Source organism: Manihot esculenta, chromosome 6 (assembly GCF_001659605.2).
Source record: "Manihot esculenta cultivar AM560-2 chromosome 6, M.esculenta_v8, whole genome shotgun sequence".
Lineage (NCBI taxonomy): Eukaryota > Viridiplantae > Streptophyta > Magnoliopsida > Malpighiales > Euphorbiaceae > Manihot > Manihot esculenta.
The window spans coordinates 5645762-5665719 of NC_035166.2; positions in this window are offsets into that span (position 1 = coordinate 5645762).

Here is a 19958-nt window from a genome sequence, read left to right on the forward strand (position 1 = left end):
TTATCTATATACATGAATATGCTTGCTCTATTTTGTTATTTGTTTGGAATCACCCACTGAGCATTAGCTCAACATGCTGGTTCTTACCTCACGCAGGTTGCAGATAAAGTAATCACTATAGAGGTCGTCAGATATCAATATCAGGCATCAAGACCATTATCATAGCTAGTTGTTTTGAATCTCTGAATCACACTACAATTATATTTTGGCATGTACATATGAAATAGAGTAGGTTATGAAGGTTATGTAAGTTAAAATAATGTAATCATGTATGGATAAGGAAAAAGAGCTAAATGTTTGCATGTGATGATATTTATGAAAAATAAGGGATGATGTTATTATGAAATATGTGCTAAATTAAAGAATAGTAAGATATCAAATGATAATTGATAATATAATTATAAATATATTTTTCATATGTACTATAGGTTGAAATGCTGAGAAAATAGAGGAAACTCTTGCCAAAATTTTAGTTTAAAATCTTACATTTACTTTACTCACTTTATGAAATTTTTATGAACTACCTAATAACTTGGTAATTACACATAAAGGAAATAGTTTAGCCTTAAAATATCCAAAAAAGTATAGTTTGTGATAATTCTTGCTCTGTCTACACCTTGACAGGGTAAGGATTGTTACATGCTGGCACTCCTCTCCTATCTCATTTTTAGGCTTTCTTAGGGTTGAGTTTGAGAGGGCACCTAATCTTTTTGTCATTTTTCTTAATCCACATTAGGATATGCATTTGTGAGTCATTTAATGGGGTATATTTCTTATACTTACCTCGGCCATTCCTTCCTCGGGAGACTGGATAACTTCTATGGTCTTCCTCATACCTTGGCTTCTCCGGCTTTTGGCCTTGCTTTTGACTTGTCCTTTTGTTCTCTTTCCATCCTTTCCGGCACCTTTGAGCAACATGTACCCGCTTTTAGCCAGCGTCCTTTGAAATATCATCTGATGGCTCCTCTTTCCTAGACTTGTTCTTCCCTTTAGACTGCGTCTAGTTTTCCCCTGTTTGACTCATTGAGGTATCTACAGGGACTTTCTCCCTTTCCTTGAAAGCTATGAGTGATGCCTCTTTCCAAGCTTTATATTGCTAAAAAAATAACTTGCAATCTTTGGACATACTGGAGTATTTGCTTAATGCTCAGATTGTTGGGATCTGCTTCATCAGTAGTGACCTTAGCAACAGATTGTTAATTGTTGGCCATTTCGAGAGATGAAAGAGAGATTTCTTTTTAAGAGAGCAGGGATAAGAGACTGGTTTTAATCCAAGCGAATGGATAGAATTCAATGGATTTACCGACAATGGAACCCAATCATGTTGCTGAAACTAAAATGATGATGTGGCCGGAATGGAGCTGTGCTGTGATTGGCTATTCTTGCAAGACAGAGAAAGTGAGGTGGTGAGTGTCCACGACAGCCACTCCGACGCTCAAGTCAGTAAACTGGAGAAAATGGTGAATGAAGAACTTGAGAGTATTTGTGTGGGAGAATAGCGTACATTTACCTCTATGGTCACTCTCCATTTATATTGTAAGAAGGTGGGGATAAATATAGCATTTTTTGATAATTTGAAAATAATGTGGCTAACTTGTTGGTAAGGAATCTTCACCAGTTAATTGGACGAGAATCCCGTGATCGCAGGCATAAAGGGAATCTACTGAATTGTAGCTGTTAATGGTAACTTCCTTATGGAGCCTTGCCCTAAAGTTAAGAGGGTGAGTTTGTCTGACGTAAGACCGACCTGAAGCGACCGGGTCTTCCTTTCTACAGGTGGGACCGTGTATAGGTTTATCAGATCCTTGCCACATGACTCTGTCTTATGGTGATAGCATATTGTCTGCTTTGGGAGAGTTTTATGTAGTATCAGTTAGCTCCATGGGTCAATCTGGTGGCATAATAATGATCTGGAATAAGATCAGATGGCTTTATGGGAAGAATTAAAAATATACTTAGCAACATAAATGAATTTGTTCTTTTAATGGGTGATTTTAACCAAGTGCTCAATCCAATAGAAAGGAAAAGCATATATTTCTCAAGAACAGGGATGACAAATTCTCAATCTTTCATTATTGCTTTAGAGTTGATAGAAGTTACACTCATGAGAAATGACACATTTGGCGAAATGGAACATCAATGAGCAAGATTGACAAAGCTTTTGTGACTTTTCAATGGATGTAATTCTTCTGAATACAACTGAGCTTAATTAGGGGCCAAAACTTGTGCGATTCTTAGACACTTAGTGGATCTTGCCCGATTTTATTGACGTGGTCAAAAGCTTTTGATCTCAATTTCATAGTGTTAGTGTATTTGTCCTAGACCATTATCTTGAACCTTTTTGTATGTCATTTTGGTTATTAATAAAAGATGTTTTATTATCATTATTATTTATTTACATGTTACATAATAATGATTAACATCTCTGGTTACTTATTATTATAGTAATAATAATAAAATATAACTAGTATGATTATTGATTGATAATCATGAGATGATTATGTATATGTTGATATAATTCAATAATCATAGATACTTGTTAGAGAATAAAGTATTGGATGGACCCACATTGAGATTACTACATGGGTTATTGTCATAAGTGAATATCAAGATAGTTATGTTTTAATCCTTTGACTTGAGATTGTCATAGTTTCCAACATAAGGACTGTTATATGTCAACAACATAAGGACTGTTATATTTTGACATAATCAAACATTGTCTTTAATCGGATAATCATAAAGGTTATGATTGAGCATAATAGAAATTATGTAGATGATATTGAATAATCAAGATAGAATTTGTCCTTCTCTTTGATAGAGATATTTTCTGGGCCCCTCGATAAGTGAGACTGAAAAATGCATGGCCGTGCTTAAATGAATTGATAGTGTGATCAATATCATTTGGTTTTATCAGTCTACTTAGAGATCGAGAAATCATAAGTTTGAATATTATAAGTTTGAATATTATAAGTTTGACATTGACTATGACTTATGTTCAAACTAGATATTGTGTGATAAAGAGATTAATACATACTCTATTTATTAGGTTTTATTGGACTATCGATCCTCATATTAATTGGGTAGTCATAATGTCTTGCTAGATGCCGCTTATGATTTATGAGTCTTGTGGAACTGGGCCTATTACCAATAAATGTGAGCCTATTGGGTCACACAAAAAAATATTGTTGATGTGCTATGTCATATTAGTAGGCTAAAAGCCCATTAGTATAATTAATAATAATAAAAATATTATTATTAATATTAATTATTTATTATTATAAGATAATAATATTTAAAAGATCTGCAGTCTATCTGTAACTGTTACAGATAAAGAATTTTTCGCTTATGATTTATGAGTCTTGTGGGACTGAGCATATTGCCAATAAATGTGAGCCTATTAGGTCACACAAAAAAACGTCGTTGATGTGCTATGTCATATTAGTAGGCTAAAAGCCCATTAGTATAATTAATAATAATAAAGATATTGTTATTAATATTAATTATTTATTATTATAAAATAATAATATTTAAAAGATCTGCAGTCTATCTGTAACTGTTACAGATAAAGAATTTTTTGATTTTCCTTTTCAAAATGGACTTATTACATAGATATTTGAGTATCTGCAAGATTGTGATAGTTGGTTATGAACACAACTCTTTTACGAAAAGAAGTGTGGAAAAACAAAAAGACTGAAAAACAAATAAAAGACCTTCTTTCAATTGCGGGAGTAAGGTTTTTAGAGTAATCATTTTTCTGGATTGCAGATTGGGGAGCACATAGCTTATCCATCTCTTGAGAGATAGCACTCTAGACGGAAACGTTCGTATGGATACCATTGAGGGTGTTCGTTTCAGAAGCAGTACCATCAGTCCGGAATTGTTTCTTATCATCAAGTTCAAAAGGTTAGTCTCCTATCCTTCCTTTCGAATTAAACGAAGCACTCGGATCCTGAAAAGGAAAAATAGATTTTTATTTTTCGCTGCGCAGTTTTGGATTGCAGTAATCTCTGGATTTCCTAACACATAGGACCATGACTCTCTCCCTAATTTTTTGGGATAAAGACTAAAAATCTAGAATAAGGAGGTCTTTAGGCTCATAGATAACAAATTATTCTTCTTGAGATCAATTTTAGATGACTGAAAAACGTTGCGAAAATAAGAACTCTCTCAAACACTGAAAATAAATAGTGAATACCCCTCCTTATCTTGGCTTAGATGAAGTGTTGATGCTTCTTCACTAGAATCAAATGAAGTTGAATGCATAACTATCCAGAAAGCCTTACAAATTTCAAAAGACTTTCTTGATGATTACTGCTCACATGATCAACTTATTATTGAATCTGTTTCAAAGAATGCTACTTTTTGGCAAAGCATGGTATATATCTGAAACAGCTTGGCCCAAACTGACCCAAATAACTTTTGGACCCACTTTCCACTTGACCCAAAATGGTTAATCCAAGTTATTTATTAGTTTCGTACTAGCTATTATATACAATTCGGAATTGCCGTAATCTGCCGATGTGGGACGTTCCACATCAACTAGCAAGTGATTCTCACACTCTCCCCTGCTAAATTTGCAACGTCCTCATCGCAACTGAATCAGATATAATTGTTAAACCAAGACCGGACCCTTGGGTATTGTGGTTCACTACGCAACTGAATCGGATACAATTGCTAAACCAGGACCGGACCCTTGGGTATTGTGGTTCGCTAGTACCTCAGGCGGCTCCACCTCGTCTCACACGGGTAGCCCTTTCCTCGCAGGTCCACTAGCTCGCACAATTTGTCTGACCCAGGGTGGCTTTGATACCAATTGAAATAGCCCGGACTAAACTAGCCCAAATAACTTTTGGACTCACTTTCCACTTGACTCAAAATGGTTAACCCAAATTATTTAGTAGTTTTGTGCTAGCTATTATATACAATTCGAAATTGCTGTAATCCTCTGATGTGGGACGTTCCACATCAAGCTAGCAGGTGACTCTCATAATATCGTACTGAAATTTTGTGGCAAGTCTTTAATAGGATAGTATTTTTGAGTTAATTTTGTAATCTTATGTTTGTTTTCTTTGTTTCTTTGGGAACATTTACCTTGGTCTTGTTGCTTGTTTTCTTTTGCAATGTACCATGTTTTTGTCACTCACCAGAATTTTTATCTTATCATACCACATTTTAAGTTGAGTGTTTTGGGTCGATCTGCTGATCGGGATTAGTATGGATATATCCATGCTAAGTTTTTCCTATTTATAAATAAAATAAATATTTAATAATAATTTATTAGGCATATTGAGTAAAAGAAAGATATAATATTCTTAATGATGGTGATTAATTTGCCAAAACTCTCCCATTATCTACCTTAACCAACCATAAAAGTATCGTTATTAATGTAGTTGAGTTGTTAAATTGAGTAAAGGAGTTGGTACTTGTCCATTGTGCAAACATGCATTGGGTTATCTTAAATCATCAGAGAATGGATGAGCATATATGCCTCCAGAGCACTGCAACATATATTAGATGAATACTATAGGAAGTTGGATACAAGATCCACTGGTTCATTAGAGCATTAGTGAAATATCTTGTGCATTGGGTGAGGTTTAATATGAGGGAATCTAAAGTCGGAAGCATGTGGTTTAAAGCTGACAGTTAGTTTAATCGATATGGAGGGAGAATATTTCTCTCTTTTATTTGTAGTGATAAACGATAATAAATTTAATTTCTCACAAGGAGTAATTTTGTTATTTTATCAAAATTAATAATAAATTCAAAATTATTTCAGTTTGTTATATGCTTAGAATGTAGAATTTAACCTTAATGACTCAACTCCTTAAAAACTTTTCCCTCTCTCTTGTTTTAGGGAGAGTTTTTTCTTTGTGAGGGTTCACCTCATTTTTTCAGGTTCTCGCCAACTTCTGTGCCTCGTTTGGGAAGTTTTCTTCTGCCTCTTCGGGCGGAGGGAAACCTCTCTATGTTCGACGGTGGGTTGCCTCTCCACCGCCAAGTGGAGATGTAGATATAGAGTTTTGTTTTTTCTTTTCTTTTGGGTGGCAGCAATACTTTTATGGAGGCTTTTTCTTGGGCTGCCGTTTATTTTCTATTCTTCTTTGTGTGTGTTTGTATGATTTTTTTTGCAGATCTGAAGTCTTCCCATTTGGGTTTTAAATGGTTTTTAAATCGGAGAAGGGAGGGTGACTAATAATGGTGATCTATGGAGTTCTTTGGTCACTGAGAAGTTTTTCTCTCTCCTCCCGATGCTTTTTTCTTGGGTTGAGCTCTTCTAGCCAAGGCGGTGGAGTCTAGCTGTGATTGTAGAAGTATTCTTCTCTTTTTGGGACGACTAGATCTGTCGTTGGTGGCCTTTTTCTGCTGTTGTATGGATCTTCATTAGTTAAGCGGCTTCTCCTTTGACGGTGATAGTCTCCTATTTCTGTTTGTGGGTGTTTTCTCCTTATTCTTCACTAGATTGATATGGCTTTTGATTATTGTTTTCGGAGAAACCGCGCCTCGCAATGGTGGCCGAAACTGATTTGAGGTGGAGTGGTGTTTCTAGAAACACTGTCGAGTCTGCAACTGAGTCTTGGGTCTAGGGTTCTTTTTCGGAGTTTATTTGATTTTATATTATTTTATAATGGACCTTAGCTTTTCTCTCTATTTTATGGGCTTAAGTTGTATTACATTGAGCAATTTATCTTTGAAAAAAAAAAAAAAAACTACTCATCTATTATCAAAATTTTAATTAAGAATTAATTAGTGATTTTTACCAAATTATGGTAAGTCTCACAAATTAACAAATTCTCATTAAATAGGTGTATAAACATGTTAATGTTGGTAAGAAATTTCCTTATCTAAACCTGGCAGAGCTCGTAAGCCCTTATAATAAATTTTCAAAACCTAGCTAAGCTCATAAGCCCCTATAATTAATTTTCAACATTTAAGCGTATTACATATATACAACGGCATGAATCTCCATCACCGCCGCCTCTCTCTCTCTTCATATACGCACACATACAGAGATTCAGTATATTTGCACGTATCAATCAAAACTCTCCTGAGAAACCACAAAAAGGATACACTTCTTTTGAAAATAATATTACGTAGGACTGTTATATAAACAAAGATTAAATATTAATCATTAATTTTGGCAGTACCCAGTGGCAAAGCCATGAATAATGGAAGGAGAGCAATTGCCCACTTTCTTTTTAATTTATTTTTAGGTCTTATAATTTAAAATTAATATTTGTCCCCTTCTCTTAAAAATTTAAAAATATTTTTTCTCTTTTCTATAAAATAAAATTTAAAAATTAAAACAAAGAAATAAACACAATTTATATCTCTTAATGTGTGAGTTCATAATTTAAATATTTGAGCTTATTTACCATAATTGTATTCATTAAAAAAATATTTTCTATGATGAAAATGGTAATAATTAATTGTATAAAAAAATTGTTATTAATAGTTTGTTAAATATTATCTAATTATATATTAAAAAGATATTTTTTAATAAGATTAGCAAGTAAATTATAATGTAAAGTTATTAAAGCATAAAAATTCATAGTGTATTGTTTTTTTAATTTTATTAACATAAAAGATAACATAAATATTTGATATTAACATATTATTTTATTAATTTTTATGCTATGAGTTATTTTATTTATAAGAAAACACTTTCTTCCATAAAAATATGTTTATTTTTATTTTTTATTATTTAAAAAATATAATTAATATAGTTAAAAATTATAAATATTATTTGGTATTTCATGATATATTCTTTGTTTATACTACATTAAAATTAAATAACTCATGATACAAAAATAATTAAAATGGAAGAGTTATTTTTTAATATATATTAAATAAGAGTATATTAGTAAATTAATAAATAAAATATATTTTTTAAAAAATATAGTAACTTATAATTTAAAACGAATAAAAACTAAAATTTATATTTATTAGATAGAAAATACTAAAAACTTACCCCTTAAAATAAAATCTTAGTTTTACCACCGATAATACCTGTATAAGACCTAGTTATGATAAGCCATTATGCAGGGAAGTAATAAAATTTCCCCAAATTGCAAGTCAAGGGCTGGAAAAACCAGTAATTAGAGTTTTGACACTGTTCCTCGCATGCAAAACATGGAAGAATCCAGGATTATAAGAAATTTATCTTGCTTTCCTTGTTTGATCATTCATCCACATTCAAGAAAACTGGAAGTTTATCTGTCATGATAATGGAGATCGATACATGTCCTGTGCAGGACATCTACCATACAAACACTCTTTCTCTATTCTTTCTGCCATTTACAAGCTCAGTTTGGAAATCTAAACAAGAGAAACTTCAGACAACATATGTAAACAAGAGAAATATTCATAAATCAGAATGAAACCATTACATTAGGAAACCCAAATCATGGAGTTTTACTGACTAATAATTTCTTTTAAACACAGCTCAGGATGGATAGATATTATAAAAAGATATGAACTAAATTGCTTACTAAAAAAGTTATATTTTAGGTACAAATAAAATAGGAAACGGCTATTATAAGAATGCAAAACACTCAAAGTCTTGCAAGGTCAAGAAAAAAAAAAGAAGAATAGCTCGGTTAGGATAGCACCGTTAGCACTCTGGCTTTTGCTTTATTCTCCATTTATGGTGGATGCTCCAGTGCTGGATATTTACTTGATTCAATGGAAAAGAACCCCTTGACACATGAGGGACGAAGACCATGTATGTGAGAAAGAAAAGACAAGCAGAGAAGGGGGTGACAGGAAGATGTGGTGCGAAGTGATAGAAAACGGCAAGAAGAGATTGGTTATTGAAGAGATGGATGGAGCTTATATAGGAGAGAAGGAGAAGGAAATAAATGACATAAAGTACTGACATTCCAAAGGTAAGTTTAGTTCAAGTTAAATATTTTACAATTATTATATGAATCCTATTATAAATTTATGTTTTAGATTTAATAAAACCAATGTAGCCAACTTTTTCTCAAAAGAAACCTAAACATTATAATATAAATATTTAATATAAGAATTATTAAAATCATTCTAATACGTACCCTTGATTTCTTTCCATCTATAGACTTGTGAGAAAGTGTAGGATTATCAGCAACAGGACAATGAAGATTGATGTGAGAGAAGGAAGTGGCATGGAGAAGTACAAAGTGGAAATAACGTGACTTAAACCTATCACTAACACATCCTTCTCTCTGTCTCTATCATCTGTGTCACATCTTTTGCCCTCTCAGATACGTTAATTCCATAGAATAAGAAGCATAGGGACTCGAATTTTCAAGTTATTTGATATTGAAAATGGGAAAAGTGAGAAACAGTATGGGGGTGGAATTGAATACGTATAAAACACAATATGGTAACATGCAGTCTCCCTGTGTCTTTCTCTTCCAGTTTCCTCTCCTGTACAAGGCTTTTCTCTCCTTTTGACTTGTGGTCTTCTTGCAAATTTCTTCTACAATATATAATACTCACTGCTATTGTAATTTTTAATGTATAGACACTTAATAATAAAAATTTATTACATTGTAATTTTTGAATTTTAATACAAATTTAAATATGATTCACTATGATTTAGGACAAATTTCAATACTCAAGATATATGAACTTTTAAGTTATTATTATTAAAATACATCAACTTTAATTTATAACATAGAAGAATGATTACAGTATTTTCAAAAATACATGTGATCTGTAACACTTGATTTACTGATTACACGGTAATGTGAACTATTTTAGTGTGTTTCGTCAAAAAATTTTAGAAAAAGTATAAAAAAATATTTCAATTTAAAATTCATACCACATTATATATATGTAGCTCGACTCGCTCTCGATTTATATATTTTTTCTTAGAAATTTAACATATGTACAAATCAAAAAATTTGATTATAGGAATCTGTTAGCTTAAAGATAGAGGTTCAATTCGGTTCAAAATTGAAATTTTAGTATTTCTAAAAATCAAACTGATTTTAATCAGAAATTGAATCGAACCAAATCGATCTTATTCAGTTCGATTCGATTCGGTTTGATCGGTTTAAATTTTAATAAATTTTTTATTTTTTACATTTTATTTTTAATATTTTAAAATTTAATTAAAATATTTTAATTTTAATATAATCTAATCTTTTTATATTATTAAAAATAATATATTATTATCACTGATCGGTTCGGTTTAATTTTTTTTCTAATTAAAATTGAATCAAATCGAAATAAATAAAATTTTTAAAATTAAAAATTGAATCGAATCAAAATGAATAAAAAATTAAATTTAAATTTTAAATTAATTTAATTCGATTAATTTTTTTTATTTTAAACTGATTTACATAAGAAAGGATTTTGTTATTCTATTCACACCCCATCCACGTAGCGCCTTGTTGTGTAGACTCGCCCGCCATCCATTTTTCTACTATTGCGCTTTAGTACCCGCTGCTGTTGTGCTTAGCACAAGCCTTCATATAACCTCGTCTTTGATTTTTATTAGTTAATTCAAAATGTTAATATCTCATAAATATTTATAAAAAATCACAAAATAGATGCAGTGAATTTTTATTTTATTAATTGGCATCTTCAATTTGTTTTTATTAGTCTTTAATTAATTCATATATTGTAATTTAAATTTAAAATTAAAAGAAGACATAAAAAAATTTAATAATATAGAAAAAAAAACTAATAGTCTTATGTGCACTCGACCTAAGTAAGAAGCTATATAGGCGAGCCTCCTCCATACTCCACGCACTCATTCCATCTAAGATTATGTAATCTTTAGAGCTCTACTGTAGGCAGAATGCTTTCTTTTTTCTTTCTTTCTAAAACGTGAAACCAAGAATAATGAACACATACACACATTATCCAATGTTGGATAGACTGCCAACTGACTGGCCATATCTTTAGATGCCTTTTATTGGATAAGAAAAAAACAAAACAGCTTTATTAGATAACAAAAGCTTCCTACGAACAAAGAATAGGTTTTGTCTCTCTTTATTTTCCCCAGATTTTTTCTCTTAAAAAATATTGTTTAATGAAACAGAAGAGCTAGTTTACGTGTCATTGCAACTAGGAGATAGCCTGATAGTGTTTCTCCAGTGAGTTGTTGCTTCAGTTTTGGGGATGGAGTTGGCAAAGAGGAATTATTCCAGTGAGACAAATGATAATGCAAGTGGGAAACTTCTTCATCTTTCACACTTCACCAAAACCAGTATGCTATTTTCTTTTCTTCGTTTTTCTTTTCTTCACTAAGTTATTCAATATTTAAATCCCATCAATTCGATTTATTTATATTCATACAGTCTAATTCACTAAATGAGCTAAATTTTTTATAAAATTTTAAAAATATTTTGATAACCGCTAAATTTTTTATATTTTAAAATTGAATAATGTTAAAAATTAAAATTATAGAAAATAAATAATAATTAGTTAAACAATAGCATTTAAATAGTATATATCTGAATGAAATAATTAGATAAAATCAATGATTTACCCTAAGTTTTTCACCTTTGGAAATTAAATGGAGTGGGTAACAACATTGATCACGAAGCGTGAGGGAAAATGCATGGAGGATAGAATCTTTCACTGCTCAGCTTTTAATCTTAATAATTACCACAGCCTTCTGGACGTGACCATACATTGCTCTTCTCTTCAAACTGTCAGTCCCTTTCTCTCCCTAAATTAACCCTTTCCTTTTCCTCCTTTGTCTTTATCGCTCTCTCCATTTTGCAGAAAGTCTTACAACGGACAAAGCTATGAAAGTTCTGTACTGTGCTGAGCACAACTCTTGTACCAGGACACGGTGACCCATCTCAACCCAAAATTAAATCTAATTAATTTATAATTAAAATTAATTTAGAATTAGTTTGAACGAGATTTTTTTTTTTTAAAAAAGTTATTATTTAATTTGTCCAGTTCAAAATGTCAATGTCATTAATTATTTATTTATTTTTATTTTAAAAAATGTATTAATAATAAATCCAGTTTTCTTATCTGGTTTACTTTTAATCCTTCCTTATTCTTGTAAATTGTTACCTTTAATTTACATCCGTTTTTTTAATTTAAAAAATATAACTATATGATTTAGTCCCCCTAACATATTATATCTCCAAAAGAAATCACCAAATAATAGTATTTTATTATTTTAAATCGGATTAACAACCATTATAGGTAAAAGAAAAGCAAGACGGGGGAAAAGTAATCTTGGAGCATACACTCTTCACTACAATATTTCAAATTAAGGGTCTAAGATAATAACTTAAGTGGAAATAAAGAATCAAGTAGAAAAGAAAACTTGTTTGACTAAGTTTATTTGCTTGGGGACAAGCAAATGGGTAGGTGTGGGGGTATTTGATCAAGTCAAAATTAGACCCATTTTTTATATTGTTATTAATGTTAATTTACACATTTTCTTCTTAATTTTGTGGTTTTGATATTATTTTGCAGAAAATGGTGTAAAATGGTGATTTGATGAAAAATGACCTTAAAACTATCCAAAGAGAGTAGAAGAGTTGAAGCCTGACTTGCCCAAGCCAGTTTGTCCAAACCAAGCTGCAGCTGAAATAGGAGAAGGATGAAGAACAACACAGACTTGCCGTTTGACCAAATTGTTTGTTTAAGCAACCTGGGCAAACAGACTCCGCAGAATAGAAGCAGAGTGACAGACAGTACCAAAACAGACTGTTCGACCAAATTATTTGCCCAAGCAAACTGGATAAACAGACCTCGCAACAGCAGAAACGCGGACTCAAAATTCAAACCTTCAAGAAGTCTACCATTCCCCAAACACGTAAAGACAACTCAGCTGTAATACCCGGCTAGAATCCGGCACCGGAATTTCTGTTGTCTGGTGGAATCCGGGGTGTTGGGATTCTATATACGGGTAGGAGTTATGTTGTCTCAGTGTTATGATGTGTTTTATGGTTTTACAGTTCGATAGTTTTGAGTTTTGCAGAAAACATGGTTCATGGAGACTTTAGCCAAGTTCGGCCGCCGAAGGTAAGTTCGGCCGCCGAAAGTGCCCAATATTCGGCTTCCGAATTCAGGTTCGGCCCCCGAATGTTGCATGGTTTTGCATGCGATCCGACAGCCGAAGCTGAGTTGCTTAGCCAGCAGTTTTGTATCCCTTAGTCAGCATTTTGGACAGGAGTTATGTCCAACTTGTTGCCAGAAGTTTGGCCACGTCTCCTCTGGTTTATTTGCTGAGTTTGAGCAGCTCTTGCAGAGTGTTTTGATAAGTCACAAGGTTTTGACTGTTATGAAGCAAAAAGCTCCGTTTGTGCGAGTTTGCGCGTTTGAGGAGAGTTGGTCCGTTTTCCTTAGTTCAGAGTGTTCAGCTTCTTGTTACAGGAGGTAAGTAATGCTCTTGAACCTGTTTATGTGTTTTCTGAAGGTTTTATGGAAGTTAAGGGAGAGAGATGCATGTTTAAGTGAGAAGTCGTGGTTTTGATGAGTTATGCATGTATACATGTTTCTGTGTTATGTTTGCTTTGTTGTTTGGGGTTATTAGATAGTTTTGGACCCCTGTGATCATATACGTGAGTATATGTGTGTTGAGGAGTTGGAGTATATATGGTTTAAGTGGTTGAAGGGAAGGAGAAGATGGTTTGCCGTTGAAGCTGAGTTCTGGATGAACTCAGGTTCGGCAGCCGAAGGTTCATTCGGCCGCCGAACCTCTTGCATGGTGGCTTGGCTGCCACAGCCTGTTTTGCATGTTCGACTCTGTTTGGGGGATTCGGCCGCCGAAGGTGCCGCCGAAGGTGTGAGACTTTCGTCTCTGGAGTGAGTTTTGGCCCCCGAAGCTTGCCCCCGAAAGGGTTCGGTCGCCGAAGATTGAGTTTCGGCCGCCGAAGGTGCTTGAGTTTCGTCTCTGGAGAGGACTTTCGGCCGCCGAACCTGCCGCCGAAAGTGTCCTGTCCAGCGTTCTTTTGCATGCTTTGCATGGATAGTTGAGTGAGTTTAAGGGGATTCTTGGGGAAGTTTAAGAGAGTTATTTCGACGCTTGTTTGGTCCCTCATTTGAGTCCATCTGTATAGGTACAGACCAGAGGAACCAGAGAGAGCAGCAGTGAGTACTGCTCCAGAGGTTCAGAGCCTGCAGAGTCAGTCAGTCCAGATAGCCAGAGGTGAGTGGAACTAAACTTATGACTTTTAATTGAACCACAAACTGCTTTTAGCATATCTCATGCATCATGTTTATGCCATAGGTTGATTGCATTAGTATTCACGAATCTGTTGCATTGCATCGTTATTTGGTGATGTGAGTGAATGCTGAATGATCCAATATTCTCAGACAGGAAGTCCAGGAGCCTTTGACTACGCCCTGGCAGGTATAGCAAAGTCCAGGAGCCTTTGACTACGCCCTGGCAATGGTAAGTACAGAGGTGTTATATACACATATACATATATGACAGGAAGACCAGGTGCTCGATTCTACGCCCTGGCACAGAGTTACTGGGACTATGTGGTGACAGGTTTACTCTTGATGTGGCTTGTCTGTGATATGGTGCATTCCATGAGATCATATTTTACTGAGATGTTTTACTGTTCTACTCACTGGGCTATAGAGCTCATCCCACTCCCTTAACCCCAGTTTTGCAGGTTCAGTGTACAGTGTACAGGGACAGTCCAGCAGAGTACAGGAAAAGTAAAGAGATCGGTAATAGCTTAGAGTGGACATGTAATATTAAAGAGATGTAATAGTTGTTGCTTGACCTAGTGATGTATGTTTTGTACATGATCTGTATATGTATATATGTTTTCTTGTATGTGAAAACCAGGCTTAACAGGTATGAGTTAACCCATCTAGAGCAAGCTCTAGTCAGGGATACAGAGTACAGAGTACATGAGTACAGAGTACAGAGATAGTGCATGCACAGGTTAAGCCTTGGTTCAGAAAAGAGTTTTATATTCACAGAAAATGTATGATCATGTATGAGGTTTACAGGTACACAGAGAGTATAGCAGGCTTGCTACGGGTTCTGGCGGCCTTAAGCCGACCTGAATCCTAGCGCCGGTGATGGTCCATTTTGGGGTAGTTACAGATTGGTATCAGAGCCCTAGGTTCACATGATCGGACCTATAGAGACAGTGTTGGGCTCAGACAGGTTAGAAGTGGTCAAGCACAATAGGAAATCATGTCCACTAGGATAGGGTCTTGAGTCCTATCTGCTATGATATGCCATGAGTGTTGTATGTGTATGATTGATATGTGATGTTTATGTGCTAAAGTGGTATGTTATATGTTGTGTTTCCAGAGTAAAGATGCGAGGAACTCGTCGATCAGCTCGATTGACTGGAGTCCCACCAGAGAATGAGAGACCAGCTGCTCGTCCTCCTGCATTGCCAAGGGCAAGGTCTCAGAGATCTAGCAGGGAAGGTACGTCAATAGACCCTAGAAGGTCTGTCGACGAGAGCAGAAGAGGAACAGCTAGGGGAGGAAGATCAGGGGAAAGGAGGGAAGCTATGGAGATTGATCAGTCTAGAGATGATAGCATGGGTATAGGCAGTTTTGAGGAAGGTATGGGAGAGTCGCAGGGAGGTGCTCAGACCTCAGGTTTTGGCTATCCAGAGTATCCGATGGGAGGTATGTCGGAGTACTCGAGTTTTGTGCCATATCCTCCTTATATGCCTTATATGCCTTATCCTTACTATCCACCATATCCTATGTATCCCTCTTCCCCTACCCATCCAAGTGCAGCACACCTAGAGCCAAATGAACCAGTACTACGACCAGAACCAGTAGCCCCTGTTGTTGACAGACATGAACCTAGCTCATCTGGAGGTAAAGTCCAAATGACGGAGTACTTGAAATTGGATGCTCCTAAATACAACACGGGAGATGATCCATTTGATTATCTCAGAGCAGTTAGGATGATAACCAGTGAATTGGGAGCAGATGATAGGAGAGCCATTGAGATGGCAGGTTTCACATTAAAATGCAAGAAAGCCAGAGAATGGTTTAAGAATTATGTGGAGCCTAGAATGGACAACATGTCATGGGGAGAGTTCGCCAATGAGTTTGCAGGGTGGGCTTTTCCTGACAGTTCGAGGGAGATGAAAGTAATAGAGTTTGAACAGTTGAGACAGACAGATGAGATGAGTGTTGATGAATTCACAGATAAGTTCCTGGATCTGCTTCAGTACGTGGGTCAAGCCTATGATACTGATCAGAAGAAAGCAAGGAGATATACTATGAGACTGCATCCCAGGTATGCTTTCTTGATTCTTCCAGCAGAAAAGGAGAGTTTCCATACCATAGTAGACGCAGCTAGGAAAATGGAAGCTAGTGCCAATATTCAGAAACAGTCAAAGGCACAGGCTTCGGGTTCTAAAGCCCCCACACCAAGCAGTAAAAGATGGGATAGAGCAAAAGGAACAAAGAGTAAGTTCTGGAGTAAAGTCAAGTCAGGTCTGGGAATAGGTAATGGCTCAAGCTCTGGCACAGCTCCAGTCTGCAGACGATGCGGAAAACCACATGGAGGAGTTTGTCGGTTGGGATCTACAGCTTGTTTTCGATGTGGACAGGAAGGGCATATTGCTCGGGATTGTCCGCAGATGACTTTTGCACCATCCCAGCAGATGAGTTCAGGCAGTGTGGTACAGCCAGTTGTACGGCCAGCAGCTCCAGTCATGCCTCAGACTAGTGGCAGAGGTAGAGGGAGAGGGGTAGCCTCTACTTCAGCAGCAGGTTCCCGAGGTGGAAATCCGGTAGCCCCAGCACGGATTTTCACAGTGACACAGGAGGAGGCTAACACGTCGAACACAGTGGTGTCAGGTAATCTCATCATTGGGTGTTCAGATGTGTATGCTTTGATGGACCCCGGTGCTTCTCATTCCTTTATTGCTTCGAGAGCCATAGAGCGATTGGGTTTGATCAGTTCTGAGTTAGAGTATCCTCTCTGGGTCAGTGGACCTAGATGTGACCCATCAGTGGCAGTGTCAGTCTGTCGTTTCAGTCCAGTGTTTCTCGAGGGTAGATACCTTCCAGCTGACCTTGTGGTTCTAGATTTGACGGATTTTGATGTCATTCTAGGGATGGATTGGTTATCTACATATAGTGCTACGTTGGACTGTCGAGAGAAGCTAGTGAGTCTCAGAAACCAGGATGGGTCAGAGTGTGTTTTCAGAGGAGACAGGAGAGGTACACCCAGAGGTCTGATTTCAGCCCTTCAGGCTCGTCGTTTGCTTAGGAGGGGTTGTCAGGGGTTTCTAGCTCATGTGAGAGAGCTAGATAGTCAGGTGAGGGAACCAGCCACAGTACCAGTAGTCCGCGAGTTTCTCGATGTGTTCCCAGACGATTTGCCAGGACTACCACCTGATAGGGAGATAGGGTTTGAAATTGAATTACTTCCAGGTACCAGACCTATCTCTATTCCTCCCTACAGGATGGCGCCAGCTGAGTTAACAGAGGTGAAAGAACAGTTGCAGGACTTGGTAGATAAGGGTTTCATCCGCTCTAGTACCTCACCTTGGGGTGCTCCAGTGCTCTTTGTCAGAAAGAAGGATGGATCCCTCAGACTTTGTATCGACTACAGACAGTTGAACAAGGTCACTATCAAGAATAGGTATCCCTTACCTCGGATTGATGATCTATTTGACCAGCTAGCTGGAGCAGGTTATTTCTCGAAAATAGATCTGAGATCTGGGTATCATTAGTTGAGAGTCAGAGAGGCAGATGTGCCTAAGACAGCTTTCCGGACCAGATATGGGCATTATGAGTTCTTAGTGATGCCGTTCGGGTTGACTAACGCCCCTGCAGCATTTATGGATCTCATGAACAGGGTATTTAGTGAGTTTCTGGATCACTTTGTCATTGTGTTTATCGATGATATCTTAGTGTATTCCAGAGATGCAGAGGAGCATGCCCAGCATCTGAGGATCGTTCTGCAGACACTGAGAGAGCATGGTTTATATGCCAAGTTCTCGAAGTGTGAGTTTTGGTTACGGAGCATTGCCTTCTTGGGACATGTGGTATCAGCAGAGGGTATTGAGGTAGACCCCAAGAAGATAGAGGCTGTAGCTAACTGGCCCAGACCCACGACAGTAACTGAGATTAAAAGCTTTCTGGGACTGGCAGGTTACTACAGGAGGTTCGTTCAGAACTTCTCAAAGATAGCAGCTCCTATGACCAAATTGACTCAGAAGAACCAGAAGTTTATCTGGTCAGACCAGTGTGAAGAGAGCTTTGAGGAGCTCAAGAGGAGATTGACAACAGCACCAGTGTTAGCTCTGCCTGTCAGTAATGAAGAGTTCACAGTGTTCTGTGATGCATCTCGAGTGGGATTGGGTTGTGTATTGATGCAGAGTGATAGAGTAATAGCTTATGCTTCTAGACAGTTGAAGAAGCACGAGTTGAATTACCCTACCCATGACCTAGAGATGGCAGCAGTTATCTTTGCACTTAAGATGTGGCGGCATTACCTCTACGGGGTTAAATGCGAGATCTTCACCGATCACAAGAGTTTACAGTACATCTTAAGTCAGAGAGAGCTGAATTTGCGGCAGAGAAGGTGGGTCGAATTGCTCAGTGATTATGATTGTAAAATCCAGTATCATCCGGGTAAGGCGAATGTTGTTGCAGACGCCCTAAGCCGGAAGTCACTAGGCAGTTTATCCCATATAGCAGCAGAGCGGAGACCAGTTGTGATGGAGCTTTATAAGCTCTTTGACGAGGGATTACAGCTAGAGTTGTCTGGTACAGGTGCGTTGATAGCACAAATGAGAATGACACCTGTGTTTCTGGAGCAGATAGCTCAGAGACAGCATGAGGACCCTGAGTTGATGAAAATTGCCAGGACTGTTCAGTCAGGCAATAGTGTAGCGTTCAGATTTGACAGTTAAGGGATCCTTTGCTATGGGAGTCGACTTTGTGTACCAGATAGGGGCAGTGTGAAGGAAGACATTATGAGGGAAGCGCATAATGCGAGGTATAGTGTTCACCCAGGAGCCACCAAGATGTATCAGGATCTAAAAAGGGTCTATTGGTGGCCAGCCATGAAGAAAGAAGTGGCGCAGTTCGTGACAGCCTGTGAGGTTTGTCAGAGGGTGAAATTAGAGCATCAGAAACCAGCCGGAATGCTTAACCCATTACCGATTCCAGAGTGGAAATGGGAGAACATAGCCATGGATTTTGTAGTGGGTTTACCAGTAGCGGCCAACAGGATAGACTCGATATGGGTGATTGTGGACAGACTCACGAAATCTGCTCATTTTCTTCCAGTACGGAGTAACTATGCTGTGGATAAGTTGGCACAGGTCTATCTGGATGAGATAGTGAGATTACATGGAGTTCCAGTGTCTATAGTTTCAGACAGAGGACCTCAGTTTACCTCCCGCTTTTGGCGGAGTCTGCAAAGTGCGATGGGCACGAGATTGGATTTTAGTACTGCTTTCCACCCACAGACTGATGGACAGTCAGAAAGGACCATCCAGACCATAGAGGATATGCTTCGACTATGTGTGTTAGACTTTGGCGGTTCTTGGAGGCAGCATCTACCTTTGGTGGAGTTTGCCTACAATAACAGCCATCATGCGAGCATCGGGATGGCTCCTTATGAAGCTTTGTATGGGAGGAAGTGCAGATCCCCTGTTTGCTGGGAAGAGGTAGGAGAGAAGGCTCTTGCAGGGCCAGAGTTAGTAGACATTACCAGTAGAATGGTGCCCATGATCAGAGAGAGAATCAGAACAGCTCAGAGTAGACAGAAAAGTTATGCAGACGTTCGCAGAAAGCAGTTAGAGTTTCAAGAGGGTAATTGGGTATTGCTAAAAGTGTCTCCAATGAAAGGAGTGGTTCGTTTTGGAAAGAAAGGTAAATTGGCTCCACGGTACATTGGACCCTTTGAGGTGTTGCAGAGGATCGGAAATGTGTCGTATAAGCTGGATTTACCTGCTTCTATGGAGAGAATTCACCCGGTATTTCATGTTTCTATGCTACGACAGTTTGTGTCAGATCCGAATCAGGTTCTGAGT